General features: G+C 47.0%; 1 pseudogene; it reads left to right on the top strand.

The window, feature by feature from the left end:
- Window positions 1-372: 372 nt before the first annotated feature.
- The window catches only part of LOC149355140 (uncharacterized), a 30938-nt pseudogene continuing 11670 nt past the window's right edge, over window positions 373-19640 (top strand).

The raw sequence follows: 19640 nt of genomic DNA on the forward strand, positions 1-19640 counted from the left end.
CTCAGCGACAAGAGACACTCACCGAGCAATCGCAGGGTTGGCCCGAGGTACCGGACGTTCCTTCGGGCGGGAAAGCTCCCGGGTCACTGCCTGCACACGAGGCGTTCGCAGTGGCAGCTGGCCTAGGCGTTGCACGCCGCGACTGCGCCCGAGTGCCCGGGCGCCGCTCGTAGCGATGACTACGCGTCACACGTTCCATGGTGGCAGCCTGTAAAAACTTTGTTCTTCAATTTTACGACGTAAACACCAGAGACGAAAACACTAACCTCGTACTCAACACCAACACGCAAAACCGCGCTACACGGCCCGATACTAACAATGGCTAGCAGCCAGTCCTCCGATTGGTTGAAAGTCGGATCGTCGGGGCATTGCATGGAGGAAAGAAGGAAAAGAGGAGAGGCTGCTACGTCACATTTTTGGAAGCCGGAAGCTTGGGCTCCGCCACGACACTTGGCCACTGTCTCAGCCAATGGCATGCTAGCGCCGCGAAGATCAACGCGAGCGGCGCGAGCAGACGATTTCGCGCCGCGCCTGGCTGTCGGCAGCTGTCAGACACGGCGGAAAGTGAGACTTGTGCTCCGATTGACAACAAAGACGCTGCGATGCCCAGCTGCTGCGTTCCTGGGTGTAGGCCGCGCACGCCAGGACAAGAACTGGGCGTCACTTTCCAAACGTAAGTATACTGCATTTTGTTTTCGTATTTAATTGACTGCGTAATGAGTAAAATGCATGCTCTCAGAACATAACGCACGACACGGCGTGAACGTGGTATTCGTACCTCCCCGGCCTTATTCGTGGCTCTTTGTCCGAGTGCAGTGAATAGTATTGTTTTCAAACAGGTTTCCAAAAGATCCAGAGTGAAGGAGGCAGTGGACTGAGGCCGTTAGACGAGTCCAAAGCGACTGGGAACCAGCAAAATGGACCTGCATATGTTTAAAACATTTTCTGCCCGAGCACTTCGATCGGATGTCGCCGCTCGTAGTTCGTATACGTGCGGGTGCCGTCTCCCTTCAGGTGAGGAACCACCTCGATACATTCTCAAGAGATTGGAAAGAAATGCTCTTATCGAGAAGGTGCTTATTATATAGCTTGACTGCATGTATCCTTTCAATATGACGTTTTAGATGTTCATGCAAGAAATAGAACGATTTGCGAATAAATGGCTTTAGCTAGACGTTATGATCGAGTAGCACGGCTACAGTATTCCCTCACAGATGAAAAGTAATTGTGTCATTACTCCTAAACTGTCTGCGGTTTATATATGGTTCTGATGAAAATCTGCTTACTGTACATGGTTATTTATTTATTAGCTGACGCACTCCCTCATTAGAAGAAAATAAAAAAAGAGATCCTTGTCATCTATAGCATCGAGCACACCGCAGTTTCTTTGGGGCATCATTTCAATTTGATTATTACTTGTAGTGTGCAAATGTTTGCGCCTAGCAGTAATCTGTATGGCGGTGCATTTTTTGTTATCTCAGCCATAGCGCCTGGGAAGTGTCACTGTTTTATAACTAAGAGAGCACTGTGATTCCTTAAAACTATAGTTCGTTTACAAAGGAAATCACAAAGAAGTTCCATAGGCATAGAGCACCGTACGTATATGCTCGCGTAATTTGCGCACCTTTTTTCTTTAATTAGGGCTCCAAAAATAGGGTGCGCAATTTACGCGTAAGCGAGTTAAGCAAGTTATCCGAACACGTCCTAAAAAAAAAAGGTTGGCACCCCTCTCTGGCAAACAAAAAGGTTTGAGGGCTTTCGGCCCCACTCACGCTATGTAGCTCCCAGCGGGGTGGCATGACGGCACGTGCTTAGCTCAAAGCAATAAACGCGCAAAGATTCAATCGCGAAGTCAGCAGTGGGAGGAGATAACGGGCAATAAAGCGGGGCCCTTGCGTTTGGCCCGGCTGACTAGCGGCAAACCGTATAGCAAACGGTACTGTAGAGTTTTGGATTTGGGCGCGCGCGCAACTGTTCGTCCCGGATAGCAACCGCCAGCGCGAGCAAGCCGGGTTAACGGCGCACAGTTCGTACCCGCGTATACCGCCTGTTCCGTATTTAACTGTCCGAGTTAGAAAAAATTCTCCTGCGCAAACTACTGGACTGTATGGGCTGAAACGCCGACTGCAAGGTAGCTTATGATAGTCTTCGTCTTTCGATATGTAATTTAACATCTAAACTTGCCTACATTTTCAGTAATCGGCGAAAAACTGCATTCGGCTGCGGCAGAACTTTTCGTCCAGGCGAGCAAAGAAGCCAGTCTGACAGACTGCGCCATCTGGCGAGCGGTGTTAATTTCAAGGAGCAGACGACACGCACGTCCCAAGAAACCACGCGAGGTGCGCATTCCAGCCCCAAGCCGTGACATCGGTTGCCTCACCGCTCGCCAGATGGCGCAACCTGTCAAAGTGGCTTCTTTGCTCGCTTGGACGAAAAGTTCTGCCGCAGCTGAATGCAGTTTTTCGCCGATTCCCGAAAATGTAGGCAATTTTAGATGTTAAATTACTTATCGAAAGACGAAGACCATCATAAGGTACCTTGTAGTCGGCGTTTTGAGCCCATATAGTTCAGTAGATTGCGCAGCGGAATTTTTCGTAACAGGGACAGATAAATACGGAACACGCGGTACATGCTGGTGGTGTGGCTCAGCATTGTGCGCAAAATGTACGAGTAGTTTTTTTTTTAATCCGGTTAAAAGTTTGAACTTTTTGGGGTGCACAATCTAAGTGCGGGCGCAAATTACACGCGTAAATACGGTAAATGTCTGACTTTGTCAAAATAAAATTCTATTCAAACGGCCGCTCACAATTTAGAGCACATTACAACCTGCCATACTGAGTATTGAAAAGAATAGCCTTGTAATATGAATGCGTCATGTACACCACCGATTTTAGGCTCATGCTTGATGGCAGTCACTGTCAGTTTTTTCAGGAGTAATCAGGGCTTTGATTTAGCTTCATTGCTACTGAATCAACCCGAAATTTCCTGCTTCCTAAAATCAGATTTTTGTCTTTTGTGGTAAATGAACAATACGCACATTTTCGAAAAGAAATCATTTAAGTAACATTAGCAGTACATGTCCAGAGTGCAAATGCTAGTTCTTGTTCATGAATCTATACGCTGTAGCTTCACAGATGGACATGTACTATTGGTCACTGATGTTCAAGAATAGGGGCTGCAGTTAGCAGTCTCCTAGAGCTTTCTTTAGCGTGCCTGCACTACTGTCCTTTAGGGTACAGGGTGACTGATGTATCGTATTTTGTAAAATATATGGAGTGCATGTTTTTTATACTATAGAAGCCGGAATAATCAAGAGAGTAATTAGTGTACCATACTTACAATTTTAGTTCTAGATATTCAACACAACTGAAGGTGATTTTGGCCTTTCAAACTAGTAGTGTCAAAAGGGGGTGATCATCCCACTGCACGCAGCAACAGAGTAAGCACTACTAGCATATAAGTTCTAGCATATAAGGGAATTCCTTACCACGCAACATTTTTAAGAGCAAAGATTTTTTGAAAGGACTAGAAAGCCATATTTTGCATACTTAACATATCCTGTTTTCCTTCCAGAAGAGTTATTTGTCATGCATTTCGCATTCTTATCATACATGAGATGTGTTGTTGCCATTTATTACCCAATATTAGTTTTATCATACAGTTGTTCTTTTAAGAAATGTGGTGTTTCCCATGTGTTCTTCCTCGCATTGTATATGTTCTTCTTGTTGTATTCTACATTTGTATGACCATCCTACTTGTGCTAAAACATTGGCCTGCAGTATATGTAAATAAATAAAAAATATAAGTTTCGCAACCTGCAACAAATTCATGTTCTTAAGTGATGAAAACACTTTTCCACATGCACTTGGTACATATGCATACAGAGGAAAAACTTATGATTCTACCAGCCACAATTTGTACACTATATTAATCATTCTTTAGCTGTCATCATGCCTTAGTTGTGCACAGCTCAAATGCCCGTCTTATGTGCAGACTATGTTGGTTGGCTCGTGGTTTTGACAAATATAAAACAGCATGTGCACACAAGTACCACATAGCACACAACAAACAGAACAGAAAATTAGACAGAAAACTATGCTATTTTTATACTGTTCCAGGCTAGGCAGATAAGAGTCGAATACAACACTGCAACAATAGAAATAGTGTCAGCAGGGTACTCTCTTTCTTTACATATATTACAGAAAGGAATACATGAAGCAGAAGGGAGGGAAATGATTCACTTTTTCCACCAGCTGCGACAACTGTTACCAATTTTTCAAGTAACTTCCACACAGTGCTCCAATTACTTTGCATTTACATTGCTTAAATTTTATCAACTTTGTGATGCAGAAACAACTACCGAGAAATGAAAGCTCTCACACAATTTGGCAAGATCGGTCCACAAATATTTTTCTGTCTCAAAGCCCTCATTTACTGCCTTCATATATGCTTTACTCTCTCTGTTCGAATAGTTCATGGTTGCAAAGTGATCTAATTCAGTTGTGCATTTCTTCTTCTCTCTCTGTTCGAATAGTTCATGGTTGCAAAGTGATCTAATTCAGTTGTGCATTTCTTCTTCTTTCTAGTGCCGCCGCGGTGGCTCAGTGGCTATGGTGCTCGGCTGCTGGCCCGAAAGACGTGGGTTCGATCCCGGCTGCGGCGGCTGAATTTCTTTGGAGGAGAAATTCGAGGCCCGTGTACTGTGCGATGTCAGTGCACGTTAAAGAACCCCAGGTAGTCGAAATTTCCGGAGCCCTCCACTACGGCATCTCTCATAGCCTTAGTCGCTTTGGGATGTTAAAACCCCATAAACCAATCTTCTTTCTAGTCTTTCTGTTGAATCCTTTTTATGTGTGTTCTCCTTCCATACACGAACGAGTGTTATCACTTTTGTTAAAAGATTTTGCTTGCTTCAGGTAGCAAACTATGTTTTGTAATAAGTGCTATGCTGTATCAATCCTTTTTAAGGCTCATATTTTGATTGTCCAATAAACTACAAATTTTGGACTTCACTAATGCGTTTAATCAGCTGAATGCAAGAAAGTGCAACTCGGCGAGGTGGTCGCAGGTCGACTCGGCATCTCGGTAAACGGTAAGTTGCGAGGTACACTCAAATCTTACAATGGCATGGCCTTACACTTCACCACCCTTAAGCGCAAATGTTTTAAACCTAACACTGCGCCTCCTAAACCCGTCTATGTGTCCCTACGCTCGCACAACAGCACTCGATCGAGACAGCAGCGCGGGTCGGTCGATCCACTGGGTCCATATCGGAGAAAACTTGCACGCATTTGACAAATCGCTCGCACAGCGTACAGTAAACAGATATGGTACGCTTCAGACTGCTTCGCGTATCGCTTTGCTGACGGATACCATCGGATGCGGCGCGGCTTTCTTGGCACTGCACGCTTCGGTGAGCACACCGCGGCCCACGCATATCGGTCGCCAACAATTGTGACCGTCATACATAGGGGAACGTAGACACAACGGGTATACTTACAAGGACACGGTCTGGACGAGTTTGTATTTATTCGTGGTTAAAACCGCGCGGGAAAAATACACAAAAATGAAGGAACACGCAGAACACGTGTACATACACAAAACAAGCGCCGACTCGCAAATGGCTTTTTCTTCCCGCGCTGCTGTAACCATAAACCAGCGTGTCACCGTCGTCTATCGCTTTATGAGCCGTCGGCACTGTCAATTTCTCCTTGGAACAAGACTAGCAGCGTTGAGGGACGCAACCGCACAAAACCGAAAGAGAATAGCGAAGCTGCAGCGCCAAGCCTTTTCAGAGAAAGCTGTCGCGGGCTTCTAAAACAACCGCTTTCGTCAAGACGGCATCATGAATGAACTAAGAGCACAGCCATGAAGACCAGCACCGACTACAGGCCTCTGGAACTTTGTGCCTCCCGCGGACCACAACGATTGAATAAAAGTGCGAATTTCCAACTCTACTCGACCGGTCTGCCGACATTGGTGATGCGTGAAGCAGACGACGCCGCTGCGCCCAACGCTGCTATTGGCTGCGCCGTTGGCCAAGAAATCCCAGTAGGCCTTGCGAAACCACGTGACTTCCTGCACGTTTTTTGTAACGCGGCCCGGATAGCGAGGGCCTCTCCTATGGGGCATTGCCTTCTCTAGAGAGATGCCGGCCGTGTGCGACAAAAACCAGCTGCCCTTCCCTTGCCCTTCCCTTTCCCTTTTTCCTCCTTTCCACTAGAGGTGATAGATAGCGATCCTTTTGGCGGCCGCTTGCAACTGAAGCCCGCACACACTGCCGCGCGGCCGTGACATGCGCGTGCCGTAGCTATAGCAAACGTCTCTGCGGCAGGCGACCCCTTGTATAAGAGGCAATGGTCGGGGTATCGGTACCGGCTTCAGCACAACCAACAAACTTGTGCTTTCAACACTTCATATCACGATTTTAAAACTGAACGTTGAAAATTAATAGCTAGGAGGCAGTTATCAATGCTCTAATACCAAAGAATACTGCCCCTTGCCTCTAGAGCGCCAATTTTGAAATCGCGGAAATGCGCTGGTCACTCCCCAGGCCATCGGTTTGGCACGAAAAGTGGAAACCAAGTCAGGTGTTGAGGAGGGCGTGCTCCATCGATATTTTTAAGTTCCCCACGCATCACTACGATCTCTGTCCGCGCGCCTTTAAAACAGGAAATCGCGATGCTGTTGGCGTACATAAGCGACAGTTGATACGCCCAGTTTCACCATGGCGCTCCTCTCTTCCTCACTTCTTACCAACGTTGCGTCTTACAAGTGGAGTTTAGAACCTGCAAGTCGCGCACACAACTTTCAGCAACAGTGGCGTCGCTGCTCTGCTCACGCCGATGTGAAACATGAGCTGCATTCGGTACAGAACTGGTTTACGGCACCAATCCTGAAAAAGTGCCGCTGGTGCCAGCGCAGTGCGGAACTGGTTCCGTTGCAGTGTACTAGTAGTTCCGTGCTGCAGGCGAGTGGGTGGATGCATGGAAGGAAGGAAGATAGGAGCGTCGCCTTTGAAACGAGGGCAGTTGCAACTATGCTCGGCTTTCTTCTATATTTGTTTAACTGTGTTGTAAGTTGTTATAAAAATTCGCCATTTCCTTTCAATATGGTTTCCGACACTTCTAACTTCACCTCTCTGCCTCTGAACCACCAATCTTCCAATAGCTTTTTGTTACCTTCGACCGCAGATCCATTTACATGACCATTGTTATCTCTAAACCCTAGGGCCTCAAGAAGAGTGACGGCGCATGCCTGCACCGACATCCGGATGGATAACATCACATATGAGTATGAGGCGTTCAATTGTTTCTACAGATATACCACACACAGGGCCGGAATATCAAGGGTTCAAAGGGTTCAAAGGAACCGGGCCCTCCATGCTTAGGGGGCCCCACGAGGGCTGGACAAAATGGCGGATTTCATGGTTTGGCCATAAAAGTAGAATCAGTTTCCTGCTGGTTTCCCATGATTGAAACAGAGAGTATCTGTTGAAATAATGAATGTGTAGAGGGCGCGAAGAGGAATCCACGCGGCCGCAACGGCGCTGTGGTGGCTTCGGTATGTTCGGTCACTCGAGAAGCCTCGCACATCCGCATCGCTCATTGGTTACGTTAAACGACAGGCACAATTACGAGCTGCGGCATCACTCTCTCTCTCTTTCTTCCTCACTCTCTACCTCCGCGCGCAAAAAAGCTTTTCATCGCATCATATGCTTAGCTCATAGTTCCCGAGTCGAAAGAAGAAAACTGCACCGGGCCAAAAACCCATGCATCGCGCAGAGCGATGGAGCGGACGGGGCTCATCCAGCTGATCAGCGCACAGACTAGCTCCTAGGCCTTCTGGGCAGCAACAGTTCTACAGTTTCGGAACACGCAATGCGAAGGCGCATAAAGAGCGGTTTCGGTTTTAAACCTCGTTTCATGCACTGACAGCAAAAACAAAATGATCGGAATTAAGTTAACGTAGAGGTTTCTAAATTATATTGTCTTTTCGTGATAATGCAAACTCCTAATGAAATTTATGTGACAGCAATACGCTGGATACTCGATCAAAGAGAACTGTTTAATAAAACTTAACGATGGTTCTATGAGGATCTGCAGGGCGGGAAGTACGTTGGTGCTGTGTCTTTACTCGGCCGCGTCTCCCGTTTGCCTCTCCCTCCCAGCCCGCCTTGCGGTGACCCCCGCGTTTGGGATGTGTTTAGGTGACCTTCGATCGGCAGCTCTTGTTCTCGTGCATTTGGTTCTTCCTGCCTCACACCGCGCGATCCGTGGTGAGGCGTATATGCGGGGTGCACAGTCCGATGCTGGGTGACTGGCCTGGGCGAAAGATTGTTGCTAGCTCCGGCATCTGCCATCGCTGCTGGAAGCACCTGAGCTGGGGCAGCGGAAATAAAGGATAGCAGGCAGTGCGTAGAAGTGAAATGAACGAGGTGAGGGGATAGTAGAAAGGACAGGGGGAGAGGTACACTGGTAATAAAACTATTTACATATTAACGAATTAAAATATATACAGGTCGCGCGCGCGCGAAGGTCCCTGCCAGAGCTTTAATTGTTTTAGGCCCTTGACACGTCCGTGTGACGTATAGCAGGAGCGTCAGGTATCCCGGACCGCAGTGCGCCCGAAATGTGCAGCTGACATATGGTATAGAACTCTCCCATTATAGAAGTGGTGATGGTTTGGTTATTCGCTGCCGTCGTCATCTCTTATTTCCTACTAGTGGGTTTTGCGGAGACACGAGAGAGGAATACCCCATGGAAAAGGATTTATGCGCAGGAAATGTCTACAGCACATACATAACGTTTTGCAATGAACTGCCTGGCTATACCTCGGACCCTTTACGCGGCTCCTTGAGCGTGACTGTCCACGTAGCTCGAGAACGAGAGCGATGGCGGTTAAATGCCGTGCCAGTCGCAATCCTCTTCGCTCGTGAAAGAAAAATACATAAACTGCATCTTCAAAGATCATCACTTTCCAGCTGCTCTCTCCCTGATATACACACTCCCTTAGTGCATGCAACCATGGACCAGTTGAACGTGAGACTTCGAGCCGGCCGGATGCGTGCACTACGAAGGTACCTAACACCTACCTCTGCCGCATTCAGCGATCATCCCGGCAGCGCGGCACTTATGCTGCACGATTAAAGAAAACGGACTGAAAGAAACGGCGCACATCTCAGCAAAAACGGCTCCGGAGCGACGTTCCGTTCCGGTTCGAACTGGTTCGGACTCGGTCGATCCGGTTCAAACGGGTTCAAATGGGTTCAGGACAAAAAAATTCCGAAATTAGATGAGTTTTAATCAACCTTGTTATGTTCCCCCCGGTGAAAGGGGTAGACAAATTTTAAAAATTCCAGATATGTAAATTGCGAGATGTCTTAATTTTATACACTTCAGTGTACTTTCAGCTGCAAAAAGATAGAAATCTACGGCAAGAGCCGTAAAATCAGATGAACTAAATTTTTTAAATAGGTTTTGTATGCGGTAGAATCCATGTGATGAGGTAAAGCTAAAAGTTGTTGGATTTAGCGCCTACAAAACCCTCCAGATTCGGCAGTTCCAAAGACACCATCGCGTGAGTAATAGGCCTCTCCTGAAGCTCGTGCCCTTTGGAAATTTCTGCTTCGCAGAGTACTTACGCGAGCACTGTTAGGGCCACGGCGTGCGGCCCCTACGTTAGCGCACACTGCTGAGAAAAGAAGCTGCCCTGCATCAGCAGTTATCAGAGAGAGACATGTTTCCGTCTCCCTGTAACCTACTTGCCAGTCAAATCCCCCCCCCCCCCCCCCCCCGGCACACCTCCAACATTTATCTTTTGAGCAGCCTAGCAGTTAACTTGAAACACTGGTCATCCTGGTCACGGCACCAGTTAAGTTGAAACACCGGATCTTCGTCGGAATGGCTGGTTCGTCTATGATTGTACGTGGTTAGCAGTTCGAAGGGCACTTCGCGCCTTCGTCCACTCGTCCAGCGACACGTTGCCGGTTGGGGCAGCCACTCCAAATTTCTTGATAGACAAAACTTATTTATTGAAGACTGGAGCAAAAATTCAGGCAACAGGAGAAAAAGGCGGTTAAAAGAAAGGCTGTCTAAAAGCGGCCGAGACTGGGACTCGGCGCGCTAGTTTGTTTGCGCGGGTCCCTGTGCAGTAATGCGCCGCGTGGGGATGTGGCGGAAGTTTTGTCCGAGTCCCACCATACCACTTCGCTCGGGGCGGGGGTCCTTTGTCGTGCTGCTTGGTCGGCTCGGGGGCGAGTCACTTCGGCGCTTCAGTGCAGTGAGCCCACGTGTGCCGAGTCAAAACGAGTGAATGATCCCTAATGAAATGTGAGTTGTGAGATGAGTAAGTCCAGATCAGCCGTGAGCCTAAACGAGCGAGGGAGCCCAGATGAGTCGGTAGTCGAAATGAATGAGCCGGATGAGCCGTGAGTCGCAGTGATTGCAAATTAGCTGTGAGCCTAGCTGAACTTGATTTCGTGAGTTCGAGTGAGCGCGGGCCTACGTGAGTGTGAGTTTGAGTGAGCTCATAGGTTTACCAAACTTTTCTGAGTGAGCACTCGTGATTTTGCTGAGGTATCGCTGCAAAGGTGTAGCAAGTGCCGCAACGTACGAGGAAGAAGGTACTTGCGGAACATAGAATGTCTGTGACTTCTGTGGGGCACTGTCAAAGGGAGCCTGTGCGTCGACAGCATTTTTTGCTCCCTTGATAAAGTCTGGCGAATCCGTCATGTACATTTTAACGCGATATTGTTTGGGAGCGCGTGTCTCAAAAAATGAAGGGCCACTTAAGCTTCTACTTAAGGATATGACGCGATAGCGTTATGGATTTCTTACTTTATATTCATATAGGTCCTTGGGAGCCCTGGTACCACTCCTGGCGCAGTGGTGCAGCGGTTAAGCGATGCGCCATTGCCCTGCGATGGCAGGTGCTCCCAGCGGTGGGCCTTGTGCAGTCTAGGTTGCCGTTCCCGGGTGACCAGTCATTAATTTAACTACCACCTGTGGGCAGCTTACTCACAATCAGGTGGGCAGGCTGTGTGTGTTGCACAAACGGCGATACACGGCTTCATCTAGAAGAGTGAAGCTATCGCTTCAAAAAACCCGGTGTCGTCGTCGGTGTCGTCGGCGCCGTTGACCGTGAGCGAAAAATCCCCAGGGAAGCAACCCAGGAAGCAGGTGGGCCAACTAGGTCCCGTAACCTTGTGACGTCATCACAGCCTGCCTACCGGGTTGCGAGCGAACTGCGCACTGTGGCAGGTGTCCGTTAAATTAATGATTGGTCGCTCGGCAAGAGCAGTCGGGAACGCACAAATTCCATCGGTTGCAGTGCCTGCCGTCCCAGGGCAGTGGCGCATCATTTACCCGCTACACTACTGCTCCAGAAGGGGCATGAGGACTCCCAGGGAGCTATAAATGAATGTCAAGTAATGAAATACCAATTCTTCATATATAGGCATTAACCCATTACCTATCGCGTCATACCCTTAAGGTGGATCAGCGTGTGGATAAGAAGGGGTGCGGCGGCGTCGCGGCGGCGGCTGCGTATAGCCATGCAGAGGTAGAATTGCCAGCTGTGTGACACCGGGTTACATCACGCCCCAGCGCGCGACGACTGCGTTCACAAAGTGAGCGGGCAGGCTTACGCCTTCTCACGCGTAAGCAGTCACTTAATTGTCTCTGCCGACTTTTTTCGTGGTAGACTATAATTTTCTTGAGAGCTTTCGTGAGAGATAAGTGTCCCCTCTAATTTTTGTCCACCAACTTGCTTCAAGGTTCTTATTATTCGAAACCACGAACAACCCCTTAGTGACAGCTGTGCTTAGTAGGCGGAAGTAGTCATCCGTCTTTTCTGGATTTGGTCGTGAGAGAATTTAGTGCTAATACACTTCGCTTTCGCTAATACTCTTCGCTTTCTTTAGAATACCTGTACAACCTCTCCAGAAGACAAATGACAAAGGTTCTGATCGGTCACTACTTCCCCTACCCATACGTCTGCAGCCTTACCTAGCCCTTCTTGACACCAATGTTTAATGCGAGTTCAGCGGATGTAGGTTCAGCCAGCCACAAAAGCCTTTTTGAGACTTTAAACACCTCCCTTGTGCGTTAAGACGTGCCTTCGCATCAAGGGGCGTTTGTGCCGTGGTCAGTGAATTGCTGCCTGTGCGAGCAACGACAAACTATTGAGCAATGAAATTATTTTTGGGCCCGTGATGCTATGTTATTTTGGAACTTTTCATGTTAGTACGACTTTTTAGCGTGTAAAAAAGCCTCGTGGTGGATAAACACGCAGAACCGCCGCTCTGAACGAGGTCTGCTCAGAGAACAGTGCATTTTAGCACAGCAGCTTGGTGCTGAGCAAGTTCAAACCCCTGACTAGCTACTCTTTCTTGAGGTGCGTGCCTTCCGGAATCTTGTAATTATTCCGTGATGGTGGCGTGATAGTGATGCGAGACCGCATGTTCAGATTCCTGAATTCGACGTGGTCAGGTAAGGCTAGAGGAGGGTCAGGGAGGGTTTTGATATTCCATGCGAAAACAATAAAAAGAAGCTTTGGAGATGGCCGAGTACCCTAAGACAAAGGTAAACAAAGCTTTGGGCTGCTTCTGGTATGAATCCCACCAGAGGTTAAAATATGGTATTTTTTTTACTGCATTAGCACTATATACTAATCCCCAAAAATAACCGCGGTGTGAGTGCGTGCATGCGTGCATGCGTGCGCTTGGGCGTGTGCCGCCCCCATCCTTAATGCACACTCCGGTGTGCGCACATCCGGGCACCCACTGGCAAAAATGAATCTTCATTAACCTGAACACCTGATTAACCAGCTGGCTATTGGCATCTATATTTTTTCATAAGAACAATTTCAGCGCATCTGCATTACACAAAACTATTTCATAGCAATTGCATTTCATTAAAGTGGCATCTTTCTGGGCGTAATCATTACAATCGCTATTTAATTTTTTTCTTTAGTATCTTATCGCTTTAACAGCCCACCTTTTCTTCCTTATCTGCGTCAAGTGTAACAAGGAATGTTAGTACGTGGGCAGCTTGCTCACAATCAGGAAAAAAGGAACCAAATTACACATACTTTATTTCGTAATAGTAGCAGTAGCACCTGGGGTTTAACCTGTCGAAGCGACACGGGACGTTGAAGTGGATCGAGGACTACAGAGTAACGGAGACGAGCAGGGGTTTTTCAGCGTGCACTGACATTGCACACCACACGAGCGTTTTTAAAATTTCGCCGCAATAGAAATGAGACCCCGCGGCCGGGATCGAACTGGTCACTTGGGATCAGCAGCCGAGCGCCACTAAGCCATATTTTTTTCTTTATTGAACTACGAAACCATCACAAGGGCTTTTATTTAGTACCTGATGTCTACGACAACGAATGGCTCCGAAAGTAATTGTTACACAATGTGCACGGTTGGGTCGTTGACTAGATATATGTTTCACACATTCATGGTATATGATACAAAGAAAGCGAAGCTATTCTTCCTCGGTGGTTTACGCAAAAAAGTGGACAAATGAAGAGAAAGCTTCAGATTGCTTGCGAACTTTTTGTCAAGAGGACCGGTATTCGTCTGGGCAAAGCGCTCACCATTGGCGGTATTTAAATAGAGCTTTCACTAGGGGGGGGGGGGGAAGGCTTATAATTTAGAGCACTGGTAACAGTTTGGTTAAAAGCAAAAGAAACATTTAAGAGAGGGAGACTCTAATAAAATGAAGATTGCACATCAGTCTGGCGTACAATGCTTTAGAATTGCCGAAAGCGCATTACAAAAGTGTCATTTAAGTTTCTTCCTAGACATCATACTTCCCGCATTTTTAATTTCGCACAGGCTGGGTGCCATTTTCGCACTGTCTAGCTTTTGGTGGGTACTGCTGCGCTCTACATCTCATTTTGTCTGAAAAACCAGAAAAGTATGCCGAGTTGCAAAAAAAGTGGTACTGAACCGAGTCCCGAACCGGTTCGGAACGGTTCCTTTGAATCGTTCCGGTTCGGGTTGAGTTCCAAGATGGCGAAAAAAATATGGGTTCGGTTCGGTTCCGGTTCCGGGCAAAAATACGGGCTCAGTTCCGGTTTCGGGTTCAGGTTCGGTTCCGGTTCGACACTCTGGCGAGCGGACTGAGCGGACTCGGTCAGATGAACGTCTGCTCTCGTCGAGAGGCGATAATTAACGTCTCTCTTTCCTCTGGGCCGTGTGGCCTCTCTTAAGCGATGCTTAATTAAACAAGTTGTTCTTGTTACTCGACGCCTCGTCTTTTGCCTGGACCCTCAATGCTTTCTGCTGGGCCTCGGGCCGCTCGGCTGACGGCCCCGGACCGTCTTGCAACAACTGATGCCAGCGGTCGGACGCCACATGTAACAACTGGTGGCAGCGGTCTGGGATGCCACTTCTAACAGCATCAGACGTAATTAATAGGTACGAGCAGTAACTACTGCTGCGACTTTCGGCAGGCTTAGACTTTTGTTCCTCTATTTTTACCGTCTTTAGAGTCTGTCGGGATTTGCCCATTAGAGTGAGTGAGCGCCGCCGCGAATAACTTGAATTAAGATGCTTGAGTGTGCATCCCGTTCTGAAGATATGCAGACAATAATAGCCTAGAGGTCTATGTTGTAAACTGAATTACCGCTGTCTTGTCTTCGTCTGTGATCTGTCAGGACACAGACCCAGGTCATGTCGTGGCAGCAGTTGGTAGACAGGAAACAGCAGAACCTTGGATTTTAATTGTCGTGCTAAATTCCTGTAATATAACTCAAAAATATGTTTTGAGATTATTTCTCATTGTTGCGCTTAATGAAAACTAATTCTATAAAACCACACTCCGCATCAATTACTTATGGCTTCGTAAATTTGGCTTGCAGGTTCTGTGGCTCTGTACCATGCAGCGGAAAAAAGAGCTCTCTGGCGCTCAAAAGCGCCATTTGGCAACAGTGAAGAAAAAGCACCTTAGCGACACTTTAAAAAATGCCTAAGCTTTCTAGCTATTTTGCCACCGACAAGAGCACGAGCAGCAATCCGTCGACCAGTGAGGCGGTCGAGTGAAGGTGCCCAAGTAGACCATGCACTTAGCGAGACTGTTTGTGACGAAACAGACGCAAGCGAGGCACTCTCGTCAATGGCGTTGAAGTCAACTGCCTCAACAAGTACGTTTGAACAACCAGCTTCATCGGACACTGCAATGGAGCCTGTTCCTCCAGAGAGAAGCAGCTCGACCGAGTCAGATCAGCCAGTGCTTGGTGACGGTCCTTGCACGTCCACGGATCCCGCTGACTGGTTTCCCCTGAACGCAGTTACTACCAACTTTTGGGTAGAACAAAACCAGGATGTATGTGATAATGCTAGAAACATGAAGGGTGATTACTCTCGCTCGAAGAGGTACTTTCAGCCAACTGACGCGACACCGAAAGGCTACTACCGCTACTTCAAGCAAGAAATGTTCTATGTTCATCGCACCAACGGCGAAGTTGTCTTATGCGAATAGATGCTCCACAGTCCCTCTAAAAAATCCGTATACTGCTTTCCTTGTACCCTGATGTCGGCAGGAAAGCACCAGTTTTCGGAGCCAGATGGGTTCAGTTCATTGAACAAGGCATATGCGAAGCTGAAGGCACATGAGGAAAGTCAATGTCACAGACAATGCGTGCTTGACCTGTGCGAGCGACGTTCTGCTAAAGCCTCAATCGTTCGATCCCTTGAAGAACACTGCTCGGAACGGGCAACTTACTGGAGAAATGTCCTTCAGCCCGTGGTTGCTGTTGTAAGATTTCTGGCAGAACGAGGGCTCTCTCTCTCAGGGGATCTAATGATTTAATCGGATCTTCCCAAAATGGCAACTTCCTAGGGTGTCTTGAACTGATCGCCAAGTTTGATCCGTTTCTCGCTGCCCATAAAAAAAACTTTGGAAATGTTGGACGCGTCAAGACATCCTACCTCTCCTCAACCATTGTGGAGGAGGTTGTAGAAGCTCTCGGAACTGAAGCCCGAAAGAAAAACACTTGCGAGGTTGCGAGTGCCAAGTACTTCTCTTTCGGTTGATTCTACACCTGATTCAAGTCAAATAAACCAGCTTACAGTGGTGATTCGCTACGTCGCTAAGGATGAGCCTGAAGAACACTTTCTCGGATTTTTACCCATTACCAGCCACAAAGGGGAACATCTCGCGAAGTCAGCACTTGACTTCCTAAAAAATCTTGGAACTTCCAACACTGTCGTGGCCATTCATACGGCAACGCAAGCAACATGGCCGGCAAGTACTCCAGCATGCAGGCGCAATTTGAAAAAATCAACCCTCAAGCTAATTTTATCCCGTGCGCTGCCCACTCACTGAACCTGGTCAGGGCATATATGCTGTAGATTCTTGTGTGCAAGCCGTTAGTTTTTTCGGGTTTGTACAGCGTATATACGTTTTATTTGCTGCATCTACTCATCGCTGGGCTGTACTCAAGACCCACCTGAAACAAAACGCGACAGCGGTAATCCCAAAGCAAGTCTCAGACACGCAGTGGTCAGCTCGAGCGGATGTAGCGAGGGCTCTCGTGGCCGGCTCTAAGGAAATCATAGCCGTCTTGATGCAACTATCAAAAGGTCAAGATGAGAGAGGAGAAACGAAGCACGAGGCAAAGTGTTTGCTGAAGACAACGACAACGTTGGAAACTGCACTGATGGCCGAGTTTTGGGATGGAGTTTTGCCACGTTTCAACGCCACCAGCAAGGCACTTCAAAGCCCAACGCTCTCATTGAATGCTGCTGTCAGCCTGATGTAATCGTTGTGGGATTATGTATCCGGCTTAAGAGAGGTTCGATGAAATTGAAAAACTTGCGAAGCAAGCGTCGGACAATGCTTCATGCAAGGCAAGCCCCCAGAGAAAACCAAAACAGTCGACACGACACGACAGCGCTGAATGTACAAACAGACCACAGACGCAAGATCCTTCAGCTAAATTTCGCTGTGAGACCTTCTTTGTCTTGATAGACAACCTCCTGCATACGCTCACAGCTCGCTTGAGCGCTTACACCGAAGTCTGGTCGCAATTTGCTGTTATTGCTGATTGGAAGACCTTTTCCATAGCACACCGGTGGCTTAAGGCAATGTACCTCGTCACAAAGTATCCTTCTAAACTGACCGGCACACTTCCCGATGAGCTTGGGCAGATTATTTCATTTGCGAGCAACGAAGGCTGTTCTTCTGCGACAGACATGCTGCAACTTCTAATTCGAGGAAAGCTTGAAGGTTCATTTCCGGATGTTCATGTCGCTATTAGACTTTTTTTGTGCTTGAGAGTTATTATTTATTTATTTATTTAGCAAATACTGCCGGCCTGTGTTACAGGCCTTAGGCAGGAGTGGGGTACAAACATATTGATAAAAAATGACAAGTACATTGAAAAAGAAGCAGATAGCGAACAGAGCAAAAATCAGAACATACAACACAAAATTGAATACAAAGGCAGAGAACATGTAATTAAATCGAACCTGGCAGCAAACGAAGGGATCGGACTTGGCCCAAAACAAGGATACATAAGAGCCCTACACATCCTTCAGAGCTTGTAAAAATAAATTGACCGATTCGCAATTGACAACCTCAGCAGGTAAACCATTCCACTTAGTGATAGTATGAGGAAAGAACGAGTACTTAAAAACATTTGTTTTACATGAAAACGCGGTAACTTTCTTAGTATGGTAAGAGCGCGTAGGGCGTCGAGATGTGTGCTCAACTAAAATTCCTTCCTCTATTGTTAGTTTATTGTGATAATACAGAAAGAATAACTTTAATTTTTCACGATGACGACGCATGGCCAGCTGCTCAAGTCCTGCGGTTTGCAGTAGGGCTGTTGGGGAAATATTCCAACTGTAAGAATTAAAAATAAACCTAGCAGCTTTGCGTTGGACATTTTCTATTTTAAGTTTGTTACTTTCGGTCCAGGGATTCCACACTGCCGCAGCATATTCCAACATTGGCCGAACAAATGTTTTATAAGCTAAAAGCTTTATTTCTTGTGTGGATTGTGCCAGCGTTCTTCTCAAGTAGTGCAGTTGTCTTAGAGCTTTTTTTTTCTATATACGATATGTGCTCGTTCCATCGAAGGTCTGAGGCTATCTGAATTCCTAAGTATTTAAAAGCGTAGACAACTAAGAGGGGCTCATTGGCTATACGGTATGTAAAACTTAAAGGATTCTTTTTACGTGTCACAGTCATTGCTACTGTCTTGCTGGAATTCAAAGTCATTTGCCACGTGGAGCACCATTTTTCTACTGCAGACAGTGAATCGCTTAAAAGGAGTTGATCTTCAGGGCTAGAAATTTCTTGATAAATTATGCAATCGTCGGCGAAAAGCCGTATTTTAACATGTACGTTGTGAACTATGTCATTAATAAATACTAGAAAGAAAAGGGGGCCCAAGACTGAGCCCTGTGGAATACCGGATTCTACTGGGACAGCATCAGAGAGGACACCATCAACAACCACACTTTGACGTCTATGCGAAAGATAGGCTTCGATCCATGAGAGTAGGCACTCGTGTTTCAGTATAGGTTTTAACTTCTGCAATAATTTTTGATGAGACACACGGTCGAATGCTTTCTCAAAATCAAGAAAAACAATATCAACTTGATTATGCCTATCCAGTGCTGCCGCTAAATCGTGAACTGTTGCAATAAGTTGTGTTACTGTGGACAAACCGCGACGGAACCCGTGCTGCCGGTTATCAAGGACGTGGTTCGCCTCGAGAAAGTTAGTCAAGTGTTTACAGATGATGCGTTCAAGCAATTTTACTGAAGTGCACAAAAGAGAAATTGGCCGGTAGGAAGAAGGTGCTGATTTGTGTTGTTCTTTGGGAATCGGGGTGATTTTTGCGAGTTTCCAATCACTTGGCAATTCAGAGCAGTTTAGTGATTTCCTAAATATTAAAGTTAAATATTTGGCGGACCATTCAGCGTACCGTACCAGAAAGGCATTAGGTATTTCGTCAATCCCTGGCGACTTCTTTGTGTCCAAGTTAAGCAGAAGAGCCAGCACACCTTCCTCAGTTATGCAAATGTCACTGATTGGTGCCAGATCATCAAAAGAAGAAAAATGTGGCTTGCAGCCGTCATCGTGAGTGAATACTGAGCTGAAGTACTGGTTGAGCGCCTGCGCTGTTTCTAACTTGTCGTGCATACCCGCACTGTCTGCAGAAAGGCCAAGAATCAATTTCTTGCGTGGCGCGAGATGTCGCCAGAACTTGCTTGGAGAAGAAACAAGGAAATTTTTCATACGTACAGTGTGGAATTGGTGTTTGGCTGTATTGATGGCGTTCCGCAACGACAGGCGTAGCATGGAAATCTTATCTGCAGTGGCCGATGAGGGACGCTTTGAGTGTTGTTGTCTCGCTTTCTTAAGCTTACGTCCCAGACGCGCAATATCTTTTGTCATCCAAGGATTGCTAGTGCGCAAAATTTTCCGCTTTCTTGGCACAAAATCGCTTATACATTGGTGAACTAAGTTTTTGAAGAAGCACCACATGTGCTCAACGGAGGTACTCTGTGTTTCGTACAAGCACGAAAAGGAAGAAAATGAAGTGTCTAGTGCATCTAGGATATCGACATCACTTGCTCGTGAGAAGATCGGGATAATTGTCTCTCTCTTCTG

Source organism: Amblyomma mixtum, chromosome 3 (assembly GCF_055824585.1).
Source record: "Amblyomma mixtum isolate Tamu chromosome 3, ASM5582458v1, whole genome shotgun sequence".
Classification (NCBI taxonomy): domain Eukaryota; kingdom Metazoa; phylum Arthropoda; class Arachnida; order Ixodida; family Ixodidae; genus Amblyomma; species Amblyomma mixtum.